This window comes from Amblyomma maculatum, chromosome 1, assembly GCF_055883805.1.
Source record: "Amblyomma maculatum isolate TAMU_Amacu chromosome 1, ASM5588380v1, whole genome shotgun sequence".
In the NCBI taxonomy this organism is placed as follows: Eukaryota; Metazoa; Arthropoda; class Arachnida; order Ixodida; family Ixodidae; genus Amblyomma; species Amblyomma maculatum.
In genome coordinates, this window is record NC_139344.1 from 8,959,458 (window position 1) to 8,979,121 (window position 19,664).

Sequence of the window (19,664 nt, forward strand, 5' to 3'; positions counted from 1 at the left end):
GTATACACGAACTGTCTGGCGACTCGAGCAGGGTAAGCCATGCTAATTCGACCAGGAGGTGACTTCGTGCCAGGAATTGCATGGTTGTGATTTTATAGGAGGTCGAAATTGAATTGCGATGGTCAAGTGGAAGCTAGGTAGAACGGGACTGCATGGCCATGTCACAAAAACGTAGCAGCCGCGAGCAAATCCAATAAGCACCCAACAACGCAACAGTGTCTTCTGCAGTGTCCCCCCCTCCCCCGCTGTGCTGGTGCAGTTGGCGTACTCGACTTCTGTGTCCAAGGGTGTGGGATTCAATCCTGACTGGGGTGACTGCTTTTCGATGGGCGCGAAAACTAACAAGGCGCCCGCGTGTACTGCGCGGTACGGTAAAAACCCAGCTAGATGGTCGAAATTCTCGGAGCCTTCCACTATATACGGCGTATCTCATAGCTTGATCGAGTTGCTTCGGGACCTCATAAACCAAACCAAACCATCTTTTGCAGTGTAGTTTATTTCGTCCGCCACGTACCCACCTCGCACACACAGCATATGTAACGCGACTCATTCGAACATTTGACCTCGAGAGCTGTTATTCGAACTGAAGTGGAAGCACGAATTTTCATGTGGCGCTTGATCTCAGTGCGTGGTTATGCATATGTTTGTTGTGAACATAGAATGTGGCAAAAGAAGTAAATTTTTTTACTATATATTTTGCGCGGCCGGATTTACAAGCAATGGTATATCCGGCAGCCAAATGACAGTGTATATCGAACAATTTGTTCAAATTATTCCATGTTGGTCTCTAACAAATCCAGTGCGTAAGATATGCATCAGAGTGCATGGCCGAACTTTCATCCTCTGATGTGCTCTTTATTTGCTTCGTCGGTTACGCGACTGCTATAGGGCTGCGCTGTAACCTCGATAAAATATTTTATTTATGTGCTCAATTAGTACAGCTGGCTTACCTGCTTATAGTGCAATAATCAGCGAAAATTGATGGCCATTAGCAACCAAACTGGAAAGAGGGTTGAATCCACGCCGCGGGGGGCGTGGCGTCGCTGGGAGAATCGACGGCGACGATGCGCCGGCCGTAAGCTGCCAGTCGATGACAAGACGCATTGCATGCTTGGTTTGTAAAGGTGACCACTGCACAAGTGCTGCCGATACTTTATGTCGCAGTCGACAAGAAAGAAGTGAAAACAATTAAGTTGACTTACATCGCACTCTCTCCAGGCGTTTGTAATTGAGCAGTAGCCCGTCCATGTTTAGTGTCAGTGCTGCGTTTTCATTTTTAGTATCAACCAAGCAGCTCGATTAGACCACTATTAATTGTGCTTGAGGGAGTATATATGACAAACACTAAGTGACGACTAGATATATCAAATTTTCTTTATTAAGCATAGTAGTTGGCAGGGCCCTTACCTGCAGGTATACTTAAAGCCTGATAGCATCTGGTTTAAGCACTCTTCCATATATATTTCATGGAAATCAGGTTAAGCCTAGCTGAGTCCACTTAGAAAGGTACCCTCTCGCAAAACATGGCTTGCCAGTGCGAAAGCACGAAGGTGCTGTATAGAAACTAGCAGATGTCGTCCTTGCATGATGGAAACCGGCAGCTTGAAATATGAAATCTATGTGTGCCAGGAGGAATTCTATGTAATATTAAGCATTGCAATACTTTGCTTGAGAGCATTTTTTTTTGCTCATTAGTTTCATTCACAGTGCACGGTGCCCACTCGGAGACATTTACTCTATTTTCCTTTACCAAAAGCTTGCTTCGTCCCTGACAGAGTACTGCCAAATTTTTCGCTTTTTTAAGCTAAGAAAATTTCTCACTGCAAAGTTGGAAAGTGTGCCAAGTAATTAAGTAAGGCAACAATGCTATGCTTCAGAATACTCAGGCTACTGGAGGCATTAAGCTGAAGGTTTCATCATTAAAATCTTGTCAAACATGAGGATAGTCCGAAACTGAATTGATAAACTACTGATGTTAATACTGCATTTATGGTTCCAAAAATGGTTGGGATCACACGTGTATGCTGATGGTACAGTATAGCAACTTTTGCTGCTATACGTATCTTAATTACTATTTCTCAATTTTTTGGAATGCTGTCATCTTGACAATGCTATTTTTTTAACTGCTGATTTTACTTACAATTACTGTGCCTAAAGGTTAAAGGTGTGGGAAAGGTTATACCAGAAACTGAAATACACCTAAATTGAGCAAATGCAACAAATATTTCGGGGGCATTTCAGCACCGCTGTTAAGGAAAACATGCCACAGCATTTAAGACTCCTGTATCCTCATCCCTGTACATTTAGTTGGCTACTTGCTGACTCGCCAATCTTAGTTTGTGCTTTTATCACACATACCAATTTGTAAATTACTAATTACCACATTATGTAAATGAACTCCCAACTCGCACATCTGACTTGGGATTCTGAAAGGCAATGAGTTTTTCTCACGTCAGAGAAGCTGCTTGGGTAGGCAGCTGGACCATACCATGGTCCCCACATCACACAGACCAATCCATCCGGTCATACTATCTGCCACTCATCCTTGTCGCTCAAATTGCCTTTTTTGGTAAATATGGCCTTTTAATGCAGTCACATTAAATTAGGCGAGTGCTTCAACTATTGTTACATGTAAAGAATTACTGCACATGCTTTTTTTATGCCCTTTTAGTATGCTGCCTCACCATCCCAGTAGCATAGAGGCAAAGCAATAGTGTATTAAGCGGGTATCCAAGGTTAGAATCTCATTGCTACAAGCATGTCAGCTCGCTATTGAATGCAACTCACTTTGAAGGGCCAAGATTTCAATATTTCAATAAAGTGATTAGCACTGCCAAATGTTTGAGCATTACATGAGGTTACAGTATGGGTGTAAGTATCCCACAGACAAGGGCTTTGCAATTCAGAAAGTTGCTGCTCATCTGCAAAATAATGAATTAAACCAATCTTATGCAATTCAGCAAACACCGCCCACTTTGCCTTTTTATCATCGGTCCCCGTCTGCAGTTCGAAACATCTTCATTAGGCTTACCTCTAAAAATTGTCTACGAAACATATCTGTGAACTTTTCTTACTTCACTGGTTTTGCGGATTATTTCCCGTCTCAAAAGGAATAACAAATATATGTGGTTCTATGACACATGCAGTAAATACTTACCTTTCTAGGTAGGTTACAAAAGGGAAGTAATGCAGAAGGTAGGCAGTCTAAACATAAATGAGTGTTTTAACATGGTGTTTTGGCACTGGAGTGTTTATTACTCCAATCATGTGCGTTTATAATGAATGAAAAGGCACATAAGTAGGAATACTTTATTTTGACACAGAAGCTATGGCCAACGTGTGTGTGTTGCCATTACGCTCGTAAGTGAAGTGCAGACTTGTGAGTACACTGTTGAGCCAGTAGCACAGGGAGCAGTCAACTTGGGCCAGGGAATGCCAAGCTTTGAAAGGTGGGCAGCTGTTGTGATCTCTCGACTAGTATCAGTCACGTGCAGGATCGGCTGTCATGGGGAGAAAAACAAAAGAATGCAAGCTCAGAACAATAACAAAACACCCAGAGAAACTCAGAGACGTACCAAATTTAAATAAAAAGATAACAGGACTGCAGACTATGCAGCAGCTCATATATTCTAATAGTGGATTTGCATATGGTCACTACGCCCTCAAAAAGGAAAGAAGCACAAATGCTGAATTCATGACTCGTCAAAGGAACCAGACAAAAAGAAAAGTGTGCACCCTGTAGCATAGCTCAAGAATGAGAAAAGCCAAAACAGCGAAAAGGTTACCCTAAGTAAGGCCAGTACTAGTGCTCTGTGCATGCGTGTGACAATGTACCACTGCAGTGCACATGCACAGCAGAAATGGACACCATAGGTGGTAAAGAACTGATATGAAGTTATCAACACTGGCTGCAGACATCAGAACAGACAGCTGATTGTGCTTTGGTATAACGCAAGCATGTGGGCTTTCGTAGGTTGTGAAGCATATAAATAAACGTTGAGACACCTTGAAAACCATGTGTGCACATTTTCATTTGCTGCTGCATCCAAGAAGTTTCGCTTGCACTGTTCATTAGACGACATGCGTTGCTCTCGGATTGTAGCGTTTGTCGACTACACAGCATGATTCCAGAATTGCGACTGACTCAGCTGTGAACATTTCATTTTTCTAAACTTGCCAAATCCTTCCCATGGGCTGTGAAAAAGAATGAGGAACTGTTCCACCGAAATGTAGTCGCTCGCCCTCTATAACGCACATGATGGCAGCCATAAGTCATTTTGTGCCAAACAGTAATTTCCATAAGTAACAAAAAGTTCTCAAACTATGTGACAGGACCATAGCTATTTACTTTGAGGGTGGCCACAGCAAACAGGCAACAACCACAAGATGGCCAAATCCCTCACCGAACTACAGCACCACAACAGTTGCTACAATGCTAGCATCATAAAACCTCTGGCTGTCTTTGATATATGGTCCTCATCACAAATACACCAGTTCATGTTGTTAAGGAGGCTGTCCATGAGCATCATACTTCTCAAAGCAGCTAAAAGATATTGCAAACAGAGACCAACACTTGATTTTAAGTGCAGTAGCAGCACTACTAACATTCAGTGTGTTAATGGAGTATAGACACCCTGAAACAGAGAAGACAAAAATTCAATTATAAATTATTTAGCGGTTGAAGATAAAAACCAGGTGATGATCTGTACAGAGTAATGTTTTGCATGTCGTTAACAAGCAAAATGCGACCAAAATTAGGTGCATATGCTCCTGTAAGATGAAGTGCTGCACTGGCCTAGCCCAAGCAGTGTGAGTATCTCCAGTCCAAAAGCTTTCATGAGATGGTTGCTTAATAGCAATCGGAATTTTCATAATGCAGCGTTCTTTATCTTCTGCCAGCATTTTTCATTCTTCCCAATGGATGCAACCCTCTCAAAAACTCCAAATTGAAGACATCAATTCAGTCATGCAGAATTGTCAATAATGACCTGAACCACAAACCAACTTGGAGAGGTGGAAGCAGGCTCGAGCACTTTGAAGCTATAAAACGGGAGTTTTGAAGCATTCAAATTGTTTTGGAGCACGTTTCTAAAGTCAAAACATTTTATTAGCTGAATTTTTTATACCTGACATACCAAAATAACCTATTTGATTCCTTTTTATTCAAAGATCAATGCATTGGTGAAAATACAAGACTAACAGCCAAAACATGTACAGATGTTTAAAATAACACAAATGACCTTAGCACCAATTGGGAACAAACTAGCAGAAAATGCAATGCTTGTTTCTATGCTTGATGCCCGAACGATAAGTTTGACTAAAAACATGACTCTTTTAGCTTGAGAAATGTGGACTATACCACTATGATGTGCTCAAGCACCACTAGACTAGTTCGGAGTTCATATCAATAAGCAGCACATTTCCACTCTCTATCTTGTGCATATTGTGAAAGAAGGCCAGGTCCAGACGGCAAGGTCGTGAAGGCAAGGCAAGGTATGCCGTGTCAGCGTTTAATCTGATGGAGAAAACCCAAGCGCGCGCCAGAGCCGGCGCCGCGGGACGATGATGATGGTATGTACAAGAGGAAGAAGATCATGGTATGTACAAATGAAAGAAGATCCGTGGAGAGCTCACACAATCTGCCCGGGGGGGGGGGGGGGGGAACGGAAGCGGCCAGCCTGGCCGCTCCTAACCAACCGATGTACCGCGGCGCACAAACGGCTTCAAGCGAGATACATGGACAATATCAGTTCCACGGTGGCGTCGGTCAGCTGGGGGATCAACAGGTGTGACTTGGTAGTTTACTGGGGAAGTTTGGTTGATTACCTTGTAGAGACCAAGATAGCGGTTCTGAAATTTATCACTAAGGCCAGGGGTGCGCAGTGGTGTATAGAGCAGTACTTCGTCACCAGGACGAAAAGAGACGACGCGATGCTTCGAATCGTAGCGACTCTTGCGGTCTTGCTGGCACGCTTCTGTGCTGAGGCGGGCAAGATGACGGCATCTGGCCACACGGGATAAGAACTGGGCTGGTAATGATGAGGAGTAATCGGGCGTAGAGAAGAAGGAAGTGTCGAGGATTGTAGTGGGAGGACGGCCGAAAACGAGGAAAAATGGGGAGTAACCGGTAGTCCACTGTACTGCAGTATTATAGGCGAATGTGACGAATGGTAGAACAGTATCTCAATTTCGATGATCCGGTGTGATGTACATGGATAGCATATCCGATAGGGTGCGGTGAAATCGCTCAGTCAGACCGTTAGTCTGGGGATGGTAGCTTGAGGTTGTCTTATGGAGGGTCGATGACGCACGAAGAACTTCGGATACGACTGTCGATAAGAAGGCCGTCCCGCGGTCACTTAGAAGCACCCGAGGAGCGCCATGTCGCAATACAATTGACAGCAAAAAGAAATTAGCTACCTCTTCAGCGGAACCAGTCGGTACAGGGGCCGTCTCAGCATAGCGTGTAAGGTGGTCGACAGCTGTTATAATCCAATGGTTACCACCATTGGAGAGAGGTAGGGGACCCTATAAGTCGATGCCGACTACGTCGAATGGTGTGGCGGGACAGGGAAGGGGCTGTAGAAGACCAGCGGGGGAAGAAGTCGGCCGCTTGTGACGTTGGCACAGGTGGCAGGAAGCAGCGTATTTAGCTACGGTGGTAGACAGGCCAGGCCAAAAGAATCGTCTTTTTACGCGGTCGTATGTTTTGTTGAAACCAAGGTGACCTGCAGTAGCGTCATCGTGGAAAGCCGCTAGTATACGTGGGCGAAGCACACGCGGTACGACTGGGAGCCAGCGAATTCTATCAGGATAATACACGTAGCGGCGTAGTATGCCATCTTCAAGCTTGAAATTGCGAAGCTGTCGGCAATGCCTAGCGTTGGGTGGGCTCGAAGCGCCGATAAGGCGGTCGATGATGGGGCGACAGTAGGCATCAGCTGTGAGCGGAGAGCGTGCTTGTTCTCAGAGTCGTCAAAAGAAACTGCCGTAATATGCGTCGGTGGAAGCGATGATCGGCTGTGGTCAGAGGTGGAAATGCATTGTGAAGAAAAACAGCAGGCTGATTCCGAAACCGGGCAGCGAGAAAGAGCGTCGGCGTCTTGGTGTTGGCGGCCTGATTTATAAACGACGTCGAAATGGTATTCTTGCAGGCGTAGAATCCAGCGGTCAAGTCTGCCTGTCAAATTTTTCAGTGAAGATAACCAGCAAAGAGCATGGTGATCGGTCACAACTGTGAAATGCCGACCATATAGGTAAGGGCGAAACTTTTGAACAGCCCAGACGACGGCGAGACATTCCTGCTCAGTAATGGTGTAGTTTTTCTCAGCTGGAGTCATGGTCCGACTGGCGAAGGCAATCACCTTCTCACGTGAAGTTGCATCGCGCTGCAGAAGTACAGCGCCAAGACCGTGACCACTGGCATCAGTGTGCAGGATGGTAGGAGCGCTGTCGCTGAAGTGGCCAAGAACTGGATCTGATGTGAGGGCGTGCTTTAGGTGATTAAAAGCAGTGTTGCACTGTTCAGTCCACACGAAAGGGCTGCGCGCTTTAAGTAGTTCATGAAGTGGCGCAGCAATAGTTGCAAAATGTTTTATAAATCGCCGGAAATAGGACACCAGGCCGAGGAAACTGCGCAAATCTGTAGTCCGTTGCGGACGAGGAAAGTTCAAGACCGCGATTATTTTTTCAGGGTCTGGGCGAATGCCGTCATGGCTAACCAGATGTCCTAATATTTTAATTTCCTTCTCTGCAAAGTGGCACTTCTTGGTGTTGAGCTGAAGGCCCGCTGAAGCAAGACACGTGAGGACTTCATTCAGGCGCGTGAGATGGTCAGTAAAAGTTGACGAAAAGATAACAATGTCATCCAAGTAACATAAACAGGTTCTCCATTTGAGACCACGAAGTACAGTATCGATCATTCTTTCCAATGTTGCGGGTGCGTTACAAAGGCCGAAGGGCATAACATTAAACTCGTAAAGTCCATTGGGAGTTGCGAAAGCGGTTTTTTCTTTGTCGTCCTCATGCATAGGTATTTGCCAATAACCTGAGCGGAGGTCCAATGTCGAGAAATATTCGGCACCTTGGAGAGAGTCAAGGGCATCATCAATACGCGGCATCGGGTAGACGTCTTTGCGGGTAATTTTGTTGAGTGCGCGATAATCAACACAAAATCGCACCGATCCGTCCTTGTTTTTAACTAATACTACTGGGGAGGACCATGGGCTTGTTGATGGACGAATAATATCGCGACGGAGCATGTCATTGACATTTTCTTCAATTACTTTTCTTTCCGAGAGAGAAACTCGATAAGGTCGTCGGCGTACAATTGAGTTACCTTCGGTAAGGATGCGGTGATGTGCAACACTAGTCCGTCCCAGTGGTGGGGAAGTGGCATCAAAAATGGCTTGGTGGGCTTGAAGCAATTGCAGCAATTCTTGTCGTTGGTGTGGCATGAGGTTCGGATTGATTGTCTTCGACAGCATGGAAAGAGAGACTTTCGATGAATCACGTTGCGGAGGTAGCGGGGCAGTGAGCACCATCATGGATATAGGGTGAGCATCCACTATGCATGGCAGGGAAGTTCCTTTAGTCAGCACGAGGGATTCACGGGAAGTGTTCGTGGCAGCTACTATTGCTGAGCTGCTGCGGAATCGTACAAGACTTGATGGGAAGGCGATTCCACGTGCAAGATGACGATGAGATGGTGCGATGAGTACATCCCCGTCACTGATGTGTTCGGAAACAACGGTAATAAGTGTTTCGCACTGTGGAGGCAATACAGTATCAGCTGCGGCAATGAGGAAATGATGCCGTGCAGATATGTCAGATGAAAAATCACTGTCTGTCATATGGATGACACGGTCGCCACAAGAAATTAACGCTGAAGTGGTTGACAAAAAATCCCATCCTAAAATCATCAAATGCGCACACGGTGAAAGCACAGCAAACTGCACATGGTGGCGGACATCGTCTATAACAACTCGAACTGTACATTTTGCTGAAGGGTGCAGAGGGACGCCATTTGCTCCACTAAGTTCAGGTCCATCATATGGTGTCGTTACTTTCCGCAAACGGTGGCACAAATCAGCATGAATAACAGGAAGTGCAGCTCCTGTGTCAATCAAAGCTTCGACCGGGAATCCTTCAGCTAAAACGGATATCATATTGTACGGGCGATGAGGAGGACTTTTTGTAAGTTCGCAAAGTGCAGTTTCTCCTCCGGAAACTGCATCGCTTAGTTTTCCGAATTACGGACAGGAACAGTTGTTGCTGGTCGAAGTGGCGAAATAGAGCGGCGGTATGGGGAAGGGGACCGGCGTCGGGATACATGAGCCCCACTTGGTTCAGACGAGGATACCGGTGGTGGAGAGAATCGACGAGGCTGGTTGGGAATTGGTCGTCGCTGATAATATGCAGGTATGTCACTCTCGAAGGCGTCATAACCACATCGCTCGTTCTGAATGCGTCGGCGACAAAAGCGAGATATATGTCCTCGAATTCCGCAATAATAGCACACTGGGCGAGAGGGGCGCCAAGGTGCGTAATAGGGTGGCGTCGATTGAGCCGTCGTCATGGCGTTGACGAGGTTGTAGGGTGGTGCTTGGGGTGGGGGAACAAAAGGAGGAGGGGATGCAGCGACGTGAGCGTAAGTCGGTGCTGGGCGAGGTGCAGGAGGATCAGGTGTGACAGGGTGGTTGATAGTGGCCAACTCTTCTTTAATGATGTGGCGGAGGCCGGCGTCGTTAGAAGGAGGAGACGAATGATCGCACCCGTGCCGGCAGAAAGGGCTGAGGGCTTGGAGCTCCTCGCGGATTATCGCTCGAATCATGGCTCGTAGATCGAGGTCAGTAGAGGTCGGGGCAGTAGTGAAGCCGGGCTGCAATCGGGAGGACTGTAGCTGGTCGAGGCGTTGGCAGGTCGTTATAATGGAATCAACACTTGATGGATTTTGGGCAACTAGGGTGGTATAAGCCATTGAATTGATTCCCTTCAAGACATGGTGTACACGTTCAGATTCCGGCATGGTGGGACTAATACGCCGACAGAGTGCCAGCACGGCCTCTATGTATGACGCATAGGACTCATCGGGACCTTGACTGCGGGTGGCGAGCTTGTTCCTTGCGATCTCCGTCCGAACAGCCGGGTCGGCGAAGTACTGTCGGAACTGCTGCTTGAAAGTGGGCCAGTTTGTGGTGTGGGGCTCGCGGTTAATAAACCAATTTCTGGCGACCTCAATAAGGTAGAAAGATACGTTCAAAAATTTCAAAGCATCATCCCACCGGTTGTAGGCACTGCAGCGTTCATAAGTGTCAAGCCAGTCATCGACGTCTTCGTCGCGACGACCAGCGAACAGCGGCGGGTCGCGTTGTCGTGTGGGCACCATCAGAGACGACGGTGTAGCCGAGGTAGAGGGTCCGGCCGGGTCGGGACTGTTCTCGGTTGACATGACGATGGTAGTTGTTAAACGGCGACCGGAACGTAGCTCCAGCGAGAGGCAGGACACAAGGCAGCAAGGGGATCAAATTTCACCTCCACCACTTGTGAAAGAAGGCCAGGTCCAGACAGCAAGGTCGTGAAGGCAAGGCAAGGTATGCCGTGTCAGCGTTTAATCTGATGGAGAAAACCCAAGCGCGCGCCAGAGCCGGCGCCGCGGGACGATGATGATGGTATGTAGAAGAGGAAGAAGAAGATCATGGTATGTACAAATGAAAGAAGATCCGTGGAGAGCTCACAATATAATTTTTTTTATCCATGCCTGTTCTGATAAAATTTGCAAGGCACTGGTCTGTAATCCCTTCAGTAAGGATAGACTGCATTCAAGGATAGCCCTTTCCTCCTTCAGATGCCTACTCCATGGCTTTCTGTCAGTGGCTTCTCATATTTTCGCTTGAGTGGCACCGGAGCTTACTTAATTTTAACATGTTAATGATGGATGATGTGATGGATGATGGATGATGGGCCCTCCATGCCTGCCCAACACTTGTGACATTACTAATGACTGACACCTTCATGGTGTCACACCCATAATACTGTATGTTTTTGTCTGACGTATGTTTGACAAGCTTATTATTAACAAAGAGGTTCAATGAAATAGATCTACGACTGCCAGAAACGAGGCTCATGCTGGTCTGGCTTATAGGATTTAATGTCCCAAAGCAACACAGGCTATGAGAGGCTCATGTTCTTCTATTTAGCAGAAAAGGAAAAAATTGAGGAAAGCATATAATTAACTAATAAAAACAAAATCTGCATTGGTGATGAATGGCAGTTAGCAGTGTATCTACTCTCAAATGAGAAATAACTCATTGCAAACTAGGAAAACAAAACAAAAACAAGAAACATGCCACCGTTGAGGTCCGAGACCTCCACATTATGCATCCCATGCTTTACAAACTAGCTACAATAATGGCTGTGCAATCTTTTACTTTCAAGCTATTTATGTTGCATGTATCCCAACATAGACAGCATTCATCAGTGCTAAACTAAACTACAGCAGCAGAGGTGGGAATGCCCTGTAAATACAGCAACAAGGTTAACGACTGGGCGAGTTGGTAATCATTCATTTTAAACCAGCCAAAAGACGAGACACAGAAGCCAGCCTCATCTCGTTCGCTTTTATTCTCTGTCTCGTCTTTTGGCTGGTTTAAATGAAATACAGCATGTGCCAAGTAGAACATGATGTGGAGCGTGGTGTCCGAAGGGTTGTGTATGAACGACGCGGCACGCCACTGCTCGTAGTGTGCCCAACCTCCGACAGGCAGTGAGACTCACGGATTCGGGCAGTACGGCCAGTGTGACTCTTTCGTCTTCCCATGATAACTCTAGACTGTTAGAAATTAGCTGAAAAAGAATGTATTAGTTTAGGCCGTTTACAGTCTCCAAACACACCACGAAATATGTCAGATGTATTGCATTTCGCTTCTGCTTAAGGGGGGACATGGCTTTTAAAATTATTTTCCAATTTTTGACCAAATTTGATAAAACCTGGCATTCTGATTCAGTTTCTTGCACCGATTTCAAACATGCAACCATTTTTCCAACTGGCCAATTAGTTCAAGAGATAATGAAATTAATTGTTCATAATTTGCAGAAACAATGAAAAAATAACAGCACTACAAAAAAATTCACATGGACACTTTGCTAGGTACTAGAAAGCATAATGAATACAATGTTAGGAGCATTTGTATTTTTTTAACAAATATTAGCGATGTTATAGCAGTTCAAAGTTTTCAATTTTGCTCTAAATCAGGCAGGAAGGCACTCACATTTGGAGCAGTGAATTTTAAACTGCTATAACATCGCTAATATTTGTTATACAAAAGTGCGCGTAACATTGTATTTGTTATGCTTTCTAGTACCTAGCAAAGTGTTCATGTGAATTTTTTGTAGTGCGGTTATTTTTTCATTGTTCCCGCAAATTATGAACAATTTCATTTTATCTTTTGAACTAATTGGCCAATTGGAAACATAATTATACATTTGAAATCAGTGCAAGAAACTAAATCAGAATACCAGGTTTTATCAAATTTGTTGAAAAACGTAGGAAAAATAGCTTTAAGAGCCATGTCCCCTGTTAAGCATGGCGACAACGAGACAAACGCGAGAGCTGCCGCTTTCAACTATCGTGACAAGAATTCCCCACCGGAAAGGAACGCGGGGTGTTTGGCCAGACGGCGACAGCAGCCCAAGTCGGGCCATCGGGAAACAAAAAGGTTCAAGTGAATCCCGGCGTCTTCCCGCCTGGGTCAGTACCCTCAAGCCGGCCACGCGGTCATCCCCTTCGTCTGGCCGACAGCGCGCAATGGCCCTTGCGACGCACACGGTGTGGCCCAGACCAAATCCTCGCTAGCCATCTACACTACGCTTCTCCAATTAGTCTTGCCGACGGTGCGCAGTGGCGCATTCGACATGGTTCGACGCGGGAGTGCCCCCGACAATGGGACGCAGACAGACGCCGATCGACGCAGGTGTGTGCCAGACTGTGAGACGCCGGCAGTCAGTGAGCTTCTCGTGTGCTGCCCTTTACACTGCCACAGCGGCTTCCTCCTTCCCCACCAAGTCTAAACTTTCAAGGGGGCCCCGAAAAAAATAATAATAATAATAATAAAAAACGAAGAAAGTAATCGGACTTCTTGTGAGGAGGCTTTAATATTTAGACACCGCGTGCAGCAAAATATAACATTAAAATCTCGAAACGCAAGGTAGCCAATTGCATGCGTATGTAGTCTTCACGCCATGCCAAAACGGCCGTTAGTCAAGCGTAGGTACCACCTCCGTCAAAGTAAGCTAAAGCCAATACTCTTCCCGAATTAATGTATCTGTGAACTGGAGGCGACGGTGGTAGAAGACAAGAAGCTCAGGCGGCGTGCCCGCCCCGTGGTGTGCGAGAGGCGCTGTTATATAATAGCTATATTTATCGCACCGCCGCCAGGGCCGGCATGTGTTCTGGCTGCAATGCTCTTCGCTAATTCTGCATGTAGAAGGTCCCCCCCGCCTCCAATTTCCCCTTTCGAGAAAGATGGTGCCGTTGCGGCAGCAAGACTGTATCTGTGGTTGAGGCGTCCCGAGTGTTGAACAGCAACCTTGGAAAGGCCAAACCTCATAAAGCGTTCAGACGTTGGCCCTTCCCAGTGGTTTGTATGAGGTTTCCAGTTCCTAGTCTCCAGTGGTATACAAAACTGATCATATGCGGAAGGACCTTATCGCAGACCAGACTGTCTGTGGTCGCTGATAGCTTAAACAGCCTCATCCAGCGCTACTCTAATTTATTAGGCGAATGCCACGCGGCACCACGCTAGAGTAACCTGCACATGGCATTTTACGCTTTAAAACATGCAAGAGCGGTGTCTGACTGCTGCTCTTCAGTCACAGAGGGGAGTAATTTCATATATTCGTTTGAATCGTTCAATGTGGCCGGCGCACGTCTAATTGTTTACGACATTAATTGACTCATTTAAACATTGCTCATTCAAGATTTATCTTATTTCAACGTCAAGGAGATTTCTAAACTCTATCAAGCCTTTGCGGCTATTTCTGTTATGAGACGTTCCAATCAACAGCTAAAATTGAAAACCATACCTACGTTTGGTTTTGAATTTTCTCAACGAAAAAAAAAGAAAGAAAGAAAGAAAGTGTACATGACATCAAAAAAACAAAAGAGCTATGCCTGGAGTAATGGTCCCCAACCGGCTCAAGTTATGAGGATGCTGTAGCACAGGCGTTCGGATCACTTCGGTCACATGGGGTTCCTCAATGAAACTGTCATCTATAAGCATATGCCTGCCATGCTTTCAGCTCCGACCGAAATGCTGTCTCCCAATTAGGATCAGACTAGGGTATCCCAGCTCAGTACTCGAGAGCTTTAATGACTAAGCCACCGCGGTGCCGTAATAAGTAAATAAATAAGCTTTGAAGACTAAACCTTTTTCTCGGAGCGTACCATAGTTATTTCATCCGTTTCGTTGCTGCGACGCCGCGGATGTGTATTTTACTCTAACAAAGTGACTATAAATCGGACATCGGCTCACTGTGTACAAGCCCGAATCTGGCTCGGGCCCGCACGTTTAAGTCCACCCCGGGTCCAGCAAAAATGCTCATGAGTCGGCCCAGACGACCCGTGGGCTGAGCCGCACCCGGCTTTTGGGCCGGCCCATGCCCACGCAGTGTCGTGTGAAGCACGTGCTACCTTCACCTCACACTTCTACGCAAGGTTTGACGATCTTCTATTTTTTCGGTTCCTGCGGCTGCCTTTCAGTGGGTCGCTTTCTACTTTTCCGAGTCTGAAAGGTAGGCAAGGCCGGCAAAGAATATCATGGGGACAGCTTCCTTTGCTAGCAACGAGCAACGCTTTGTAGCACATGCCCATTTAACTCTGTCATTCATGTTTTGGACACAAACCTGGGCTCCAAATGCCCCTCACAAACAGTGACTGTATAGCTCGGTCCTATCTTGGTATGCCGGCCGCCATAGCTGAAGCTGTTCGACATCTTTTCGCACTGAAAAAAGCTGACATCTTTCATTGCAGAATACGTAGCCTGTATCGCAGTGGAGAACAATGCACATTTTTTCCACATTACATTACAACTTAGAATACACCATGATCGAAGAAAGGCGTGGAGCGGGGGCGTCAGCGAAAGTTGAGAACTGATTGCCATTCCTTGCGGCAACCAGCGAACCGGCGGCCACCAACAGTCAACACAGTCTCTCGGCAGCCTACAGAAATCAGCGCATCGGTATCGCCACTTACTGTTTGGTGCGGAGCAGCCCGCTTACGCACTTCTATTCTAACACCATGATGCGGAGGTTGTGGGTCCGGGCCGACCAGTGGCATATGGTAGTTTTTTGCTTGACAATTACCTCAGACAAACTCATTATGAAATATCCATTGATAGCCACGCCATTATGGGCATAGAGCAGCGGTCTCAAACTCATATTGCTATGTGGGCCGCATTGACAAAGCCTTTTCTCTCATGACCCAGGAACCAGAAAACAAAACAACAGGAAACATAGTACAATAAATAACGATAAAATGAACAAAAATAAGCAAAACTTCTTTTTTCCAGACCAAGCCCTTCCATTATTGCAAAAGAAAAGCAACGTGTGCTCCTTTCCGCTTGAATGCAGGACAAAAGCAGTTTCAGGATCACTCGGAGAGAGGTACTGAATTGACATACCTGTTAATAAATACCACACTTATAATCCTCAGCAAGAAAAAAAAAAGCACACTTGGAAATAAAAGAAAAGGCAGGATGTCTGGCTCCTTGCTTTTGAAGGCATAGTGATGTCAAATGAAAGTTCATGCAGATTAAGTGGTCAACTCCTTATCAAAAATGAATGCGTACTAACTGGGTACTAAGTCTGAGCTTATTTTAGTTCGAAATTAGGGCTGGTGGTAATGCTTTCAAAACGTCGGCTAAAAGTTGAGCTGGGCAGACTGCATCACGCAGCCTCGCTGGCCGTGCTCCAAGACCCCTGGCATAAAAGGATCATCTCTGATGAGCGGAAAGAGACTGCCCGGCGCTGCTGCGCCAGAAGATGCAGGAGATGACAAAGCAAGTGAGTGCGAGGGCGTGCTCACAATTCTTGCTGCTACAGTGAGCCTCATTTGCTAGGCTGCTTCGACATATGGTTTGATCTTCCATCTCGTGCAAACATTTGTTTGCTTTTGGAGCTAGTCTGGTTTTCTTAGTCTGAATCAACTGTTACATTGCACACTTCTTGCGATGCATTAATTGCAGCTGAGAAAGAACGGCTGCGAACTACAAGCTGGACACCGCAATATGAAGCAACCCTGCCACAATCGGCTGGTAGGCATATCGGTGCCCGGAGAAGCTGTCACTGTTTTTAGCTGCTCAACAGCCCTGATAGTAACCAAATAAATAAATAAATAAATAAATAAAGTTCTTGCAGAAACTTTGTCACACGCACAAAGAAGCGACACAACCAATCTGTGTAGGAATACCATTCGTTAAAGAAGGCAGCTTTGCTAGTTTCTCACAGCGAATTGAGAAGACAATATAGCGTGGTTTGATCTTCCATCTCGTGCAAACATTTGTTTGTTTTTAGAGCTAGTCTGGTTTTCTTAGTCTGAATCAACTGTTACATTGCACACTTCTTGCGATGCATTAATTGCAGCTGAGAAAGAACGGCTGCGAACTACAAGCTGGACACCGCAGCTGCAGGAAGCTGCAGGGATGCTTGCTTATTCGATTCCTTCATGCACTCTATGCAAACTGGTGACCTGTGCCATGTTCCCCATGTAAAAGTTAAAACAAATGACTAGTCCCGGTGGCACAGCAATTGTTTTGAAATTAAGTACAGGGCTCACCTTGTGGCGTTGGAGCATATGCTGCCTCCGCCTTTCATAGTCCCATTTGTTCAGCCTCAGCAACTAGCAAGCCCATGCTAGACTCCACAACACATATCAGGAAGGTCCCTGCGTACAAATATTAGACGTCAGCTTATAAGCGATGTTTACACACACAGAAGAAATTAAGACAAGTACAAGGCGAAATCGCTTACCTCACCGTAATTAGAAAGTGGCCCTGCATACACTTGACAGTACGCAGTCATAAAATGAGGCATGAAATCATTATTCTACACCGCGTCATTACAATGAGGGCCACGTCGCACAAATGGTTAGTACGTCGTGGTGCACCGAAACAAAAGCTTCCCACACAGGCCTGTGTGATCCTCGCCTTTCCTGCTTCTACGCGTTGTTTTGTCATGTCCTAGTATCTCCTTAAGTCCCTCCATCAGCTCAAAGACGTTACAATCATTAAATATTCACCCAGACCGCGGAGGAAAGCTCACCCAAGTTTCCCGCCCTTTTTAGGCGCACGCAAGACTGGTAGTCAGGCGTGTTTTACATGACTGAGACTTTCGTGCGGTTGGCCTAATAAACGGTATTTAATCGCATGTTCCTTGTTGTCGAACTACGCTGAGCTTTCGATTGAAACTTTCTATGATACACCTTTGGGCCGTTCGGGCCCACTGCCGGCCAAGCAGGCTCAATGGTCGTCAACAGAACATTCGGGAGCAGGGAAGTTGAAAACTAAATGTAGAGACCCAGACAGCGGGCAATGACTCAATACATGCATACTGAAATATCTAAAAAATAGAAATAATTGCTTACGTACCGTACAACACGAGAGCCCACGGCGACGCAGCTCCCACGGCTCCGACGACCAGCCATTCTGCTACTAAAAACAACCACCTACCCACAAAACAATAGCCGGACGTGACGTTTTTCTTAAACCGGATAAGACGTCATGGGTTGCAGCAAGCATTTTGCTCCTGCAACCCGGTTGCAGGAAGCATTTCGCTGCTGCAACCGGGTCGCAGCAGACGGCGCCCCCATGAAAAGCTTGAAGCCGTGCTTAAGAAAGGCGCACGGGCGGTCGGCGTGCCTTCACTAGTCAGCAAAGCGCAAAAAAAATTTAGGCTAACATCTTTAATAGCGCAGATATTCCATATTAAAAATGACGCTCCTCCTCTCCCGTCACTGTAGCCCTCAACTCATACACGCCGATGCGCCGGCCAAAAAAAAAGCAAATGTCCGGGCCGACGCCCCGCCCATAATGCGTCACGAAGTGACGCCACCGACTCTCGGTTTGTTTACTTCCGGTAGTGCTCCGATTTCTTCCCCTTCGTGTTTGCGGTGGTTCGCGTGTCGGTCACCATGGATCGGAACGCTACCTTGCGTCGCGCACGTATGCACGCGTGGCACCTCGGCTCCGTCAGTTTTTGACAAGAGCCACGGACCAATTCGTGAAACCCCGCAAATTTGGCATCCATCGGACGCAGCAAGTTACCCGGCACACAGGGACACCACTTCAATCCCGGTGGGCAAATTTTTCACCACTTTAGAGCGGACTTTCACTCGCGCTCGATGGCGCCGCCGCTAAGCCTAACGGCTGCGCCGGCGTGTGGCGGGAAGGAAGCCACTCTCCGCATCAACATGGCGAACGCCCTGCCTCAACGCGGCTACGTACGACCCGGACGCCATGACCTGGTCGACAGTTCCTCAAGCCGGGGAACCCAATTCGGCACCATCGGACCAGCTCCGGGACTCAAATCTCCTCCGTCTCGTTGAGAGCCGCTCTCAGCGCCGGAAAGCCAAGATGACGGCAGACGCCAGGTTGACATCCGGCAAGTCAACCCCACCTCAGCACGACCGCGTCTCGCACACGGCCAAGGATCGCCAACCCAAGTCATCGTGGAGGCCCAGACATCTCCACAAATTCCGCCCCGACGATTTCGTCGTGATCATCAAGCCCCGAACCGCTGTGGCCATCGGGACTGTCTTCCAATGTGGTGAGCTGGGCTTAGCCTTGCGTGCCTATCTCGGCGTGCAAATGGCGTCCGAACTCAGCTTCGTCGTTTCTCGCGAGCAAAATCTACTCATTGCGAGCACCAAAAACGAATACGCGGCGGACCGTCTGCTTGGTGATTTCGCGATCAAATCAGCTCAAGGAGATGTGCCACTGCGAGGCAATCTCAAGCAAAATGGCGAAGAAATTTGCTACGGCGTCATCACTGTGGCAAATCACGAAACAGCGGAAACCCTGAAAGATGGTGTCCAGTGGAGGCATGGCACTATCTTGGAAATTCGCAAATTTGGAACCTCCAATAAGGCTCGTCTTACTTTTGCCGGAAAAGTGAAGCCACGGACGGTGACCTACAACTCAGAAATTGTCCAAGTGCAGCCCTACCTGCGCACTATCCCAGCCTGCGGTGTGTGTGGCACCGTGGGCCACAGGGCAGACACATGCCCAAATCCATTTCAAGATAAGTGTGGCCTGTGTGGACTACAGGCTCCTTTCGTCGAGGGAGTGCGGGCCCCTCATGAGTGTAAGCTGAAATGTGCTGTTTGTGGTGGCGGCCATGCCACAAACTCCAGAGACTGTACCGCCAAGTACCGCCTCGACACCAATACGACTGCCCAAAAGGGCGGCAAAACTGGCGCAACGGGCAAGAAGCCACGTCAACAGGATCACGTCACCGGCGGTGACGCCACCAATTCCAAGAAGCAAGCGCCTTCAAGCGGGCTGGACATCAAAGGCGACCAAGCGCCACCACCGCCCCCACACGGCGGATCGGGGAAGCAAGCCCACTCCCAACTCAAACAAGGCGAAAGCGGTGCCTGGGCAAATGCGGTC

The 19,664-nt window shown here is 47.1% G+C and overlaps 1 protein-coding gene and 1 long non-coding RNA gene across 3 annotated transcripts in view; both read right to left on the reverse strand.

The window, feature by feature from the left end:
- LOC146201608 (uncharacterized) overlaps positions 1 to 19,664 on the reverse strand; it is a 229,453-nt gene that overhangs the window by 129,673 nt on the left and 80,116 nt on the right. The window lies entirely within an intron of this gene.
- LOC146201613 (uncharacterized) lies at positions 3,296 to 17,847 on the reverse strand. 2 transcript variants are annotated; one of them, XR_014701681.1, is made up of 4 exons: positions 17,643 to 17,847; positions 16,832 to 16,939; positions 11,776 to 11,844; positions 3,296 to 3,500 (listed from the first exon to the last, which is right to left on the reverse strand). It is a non-coding gene; the product is annotated as an uncharacterized LOC146201613 (long non-coding RNA). The 2 variants fall into 2 exon arrangements; XR_014701682.1 differs by lacking the exon at positions 11,776 to 11,844.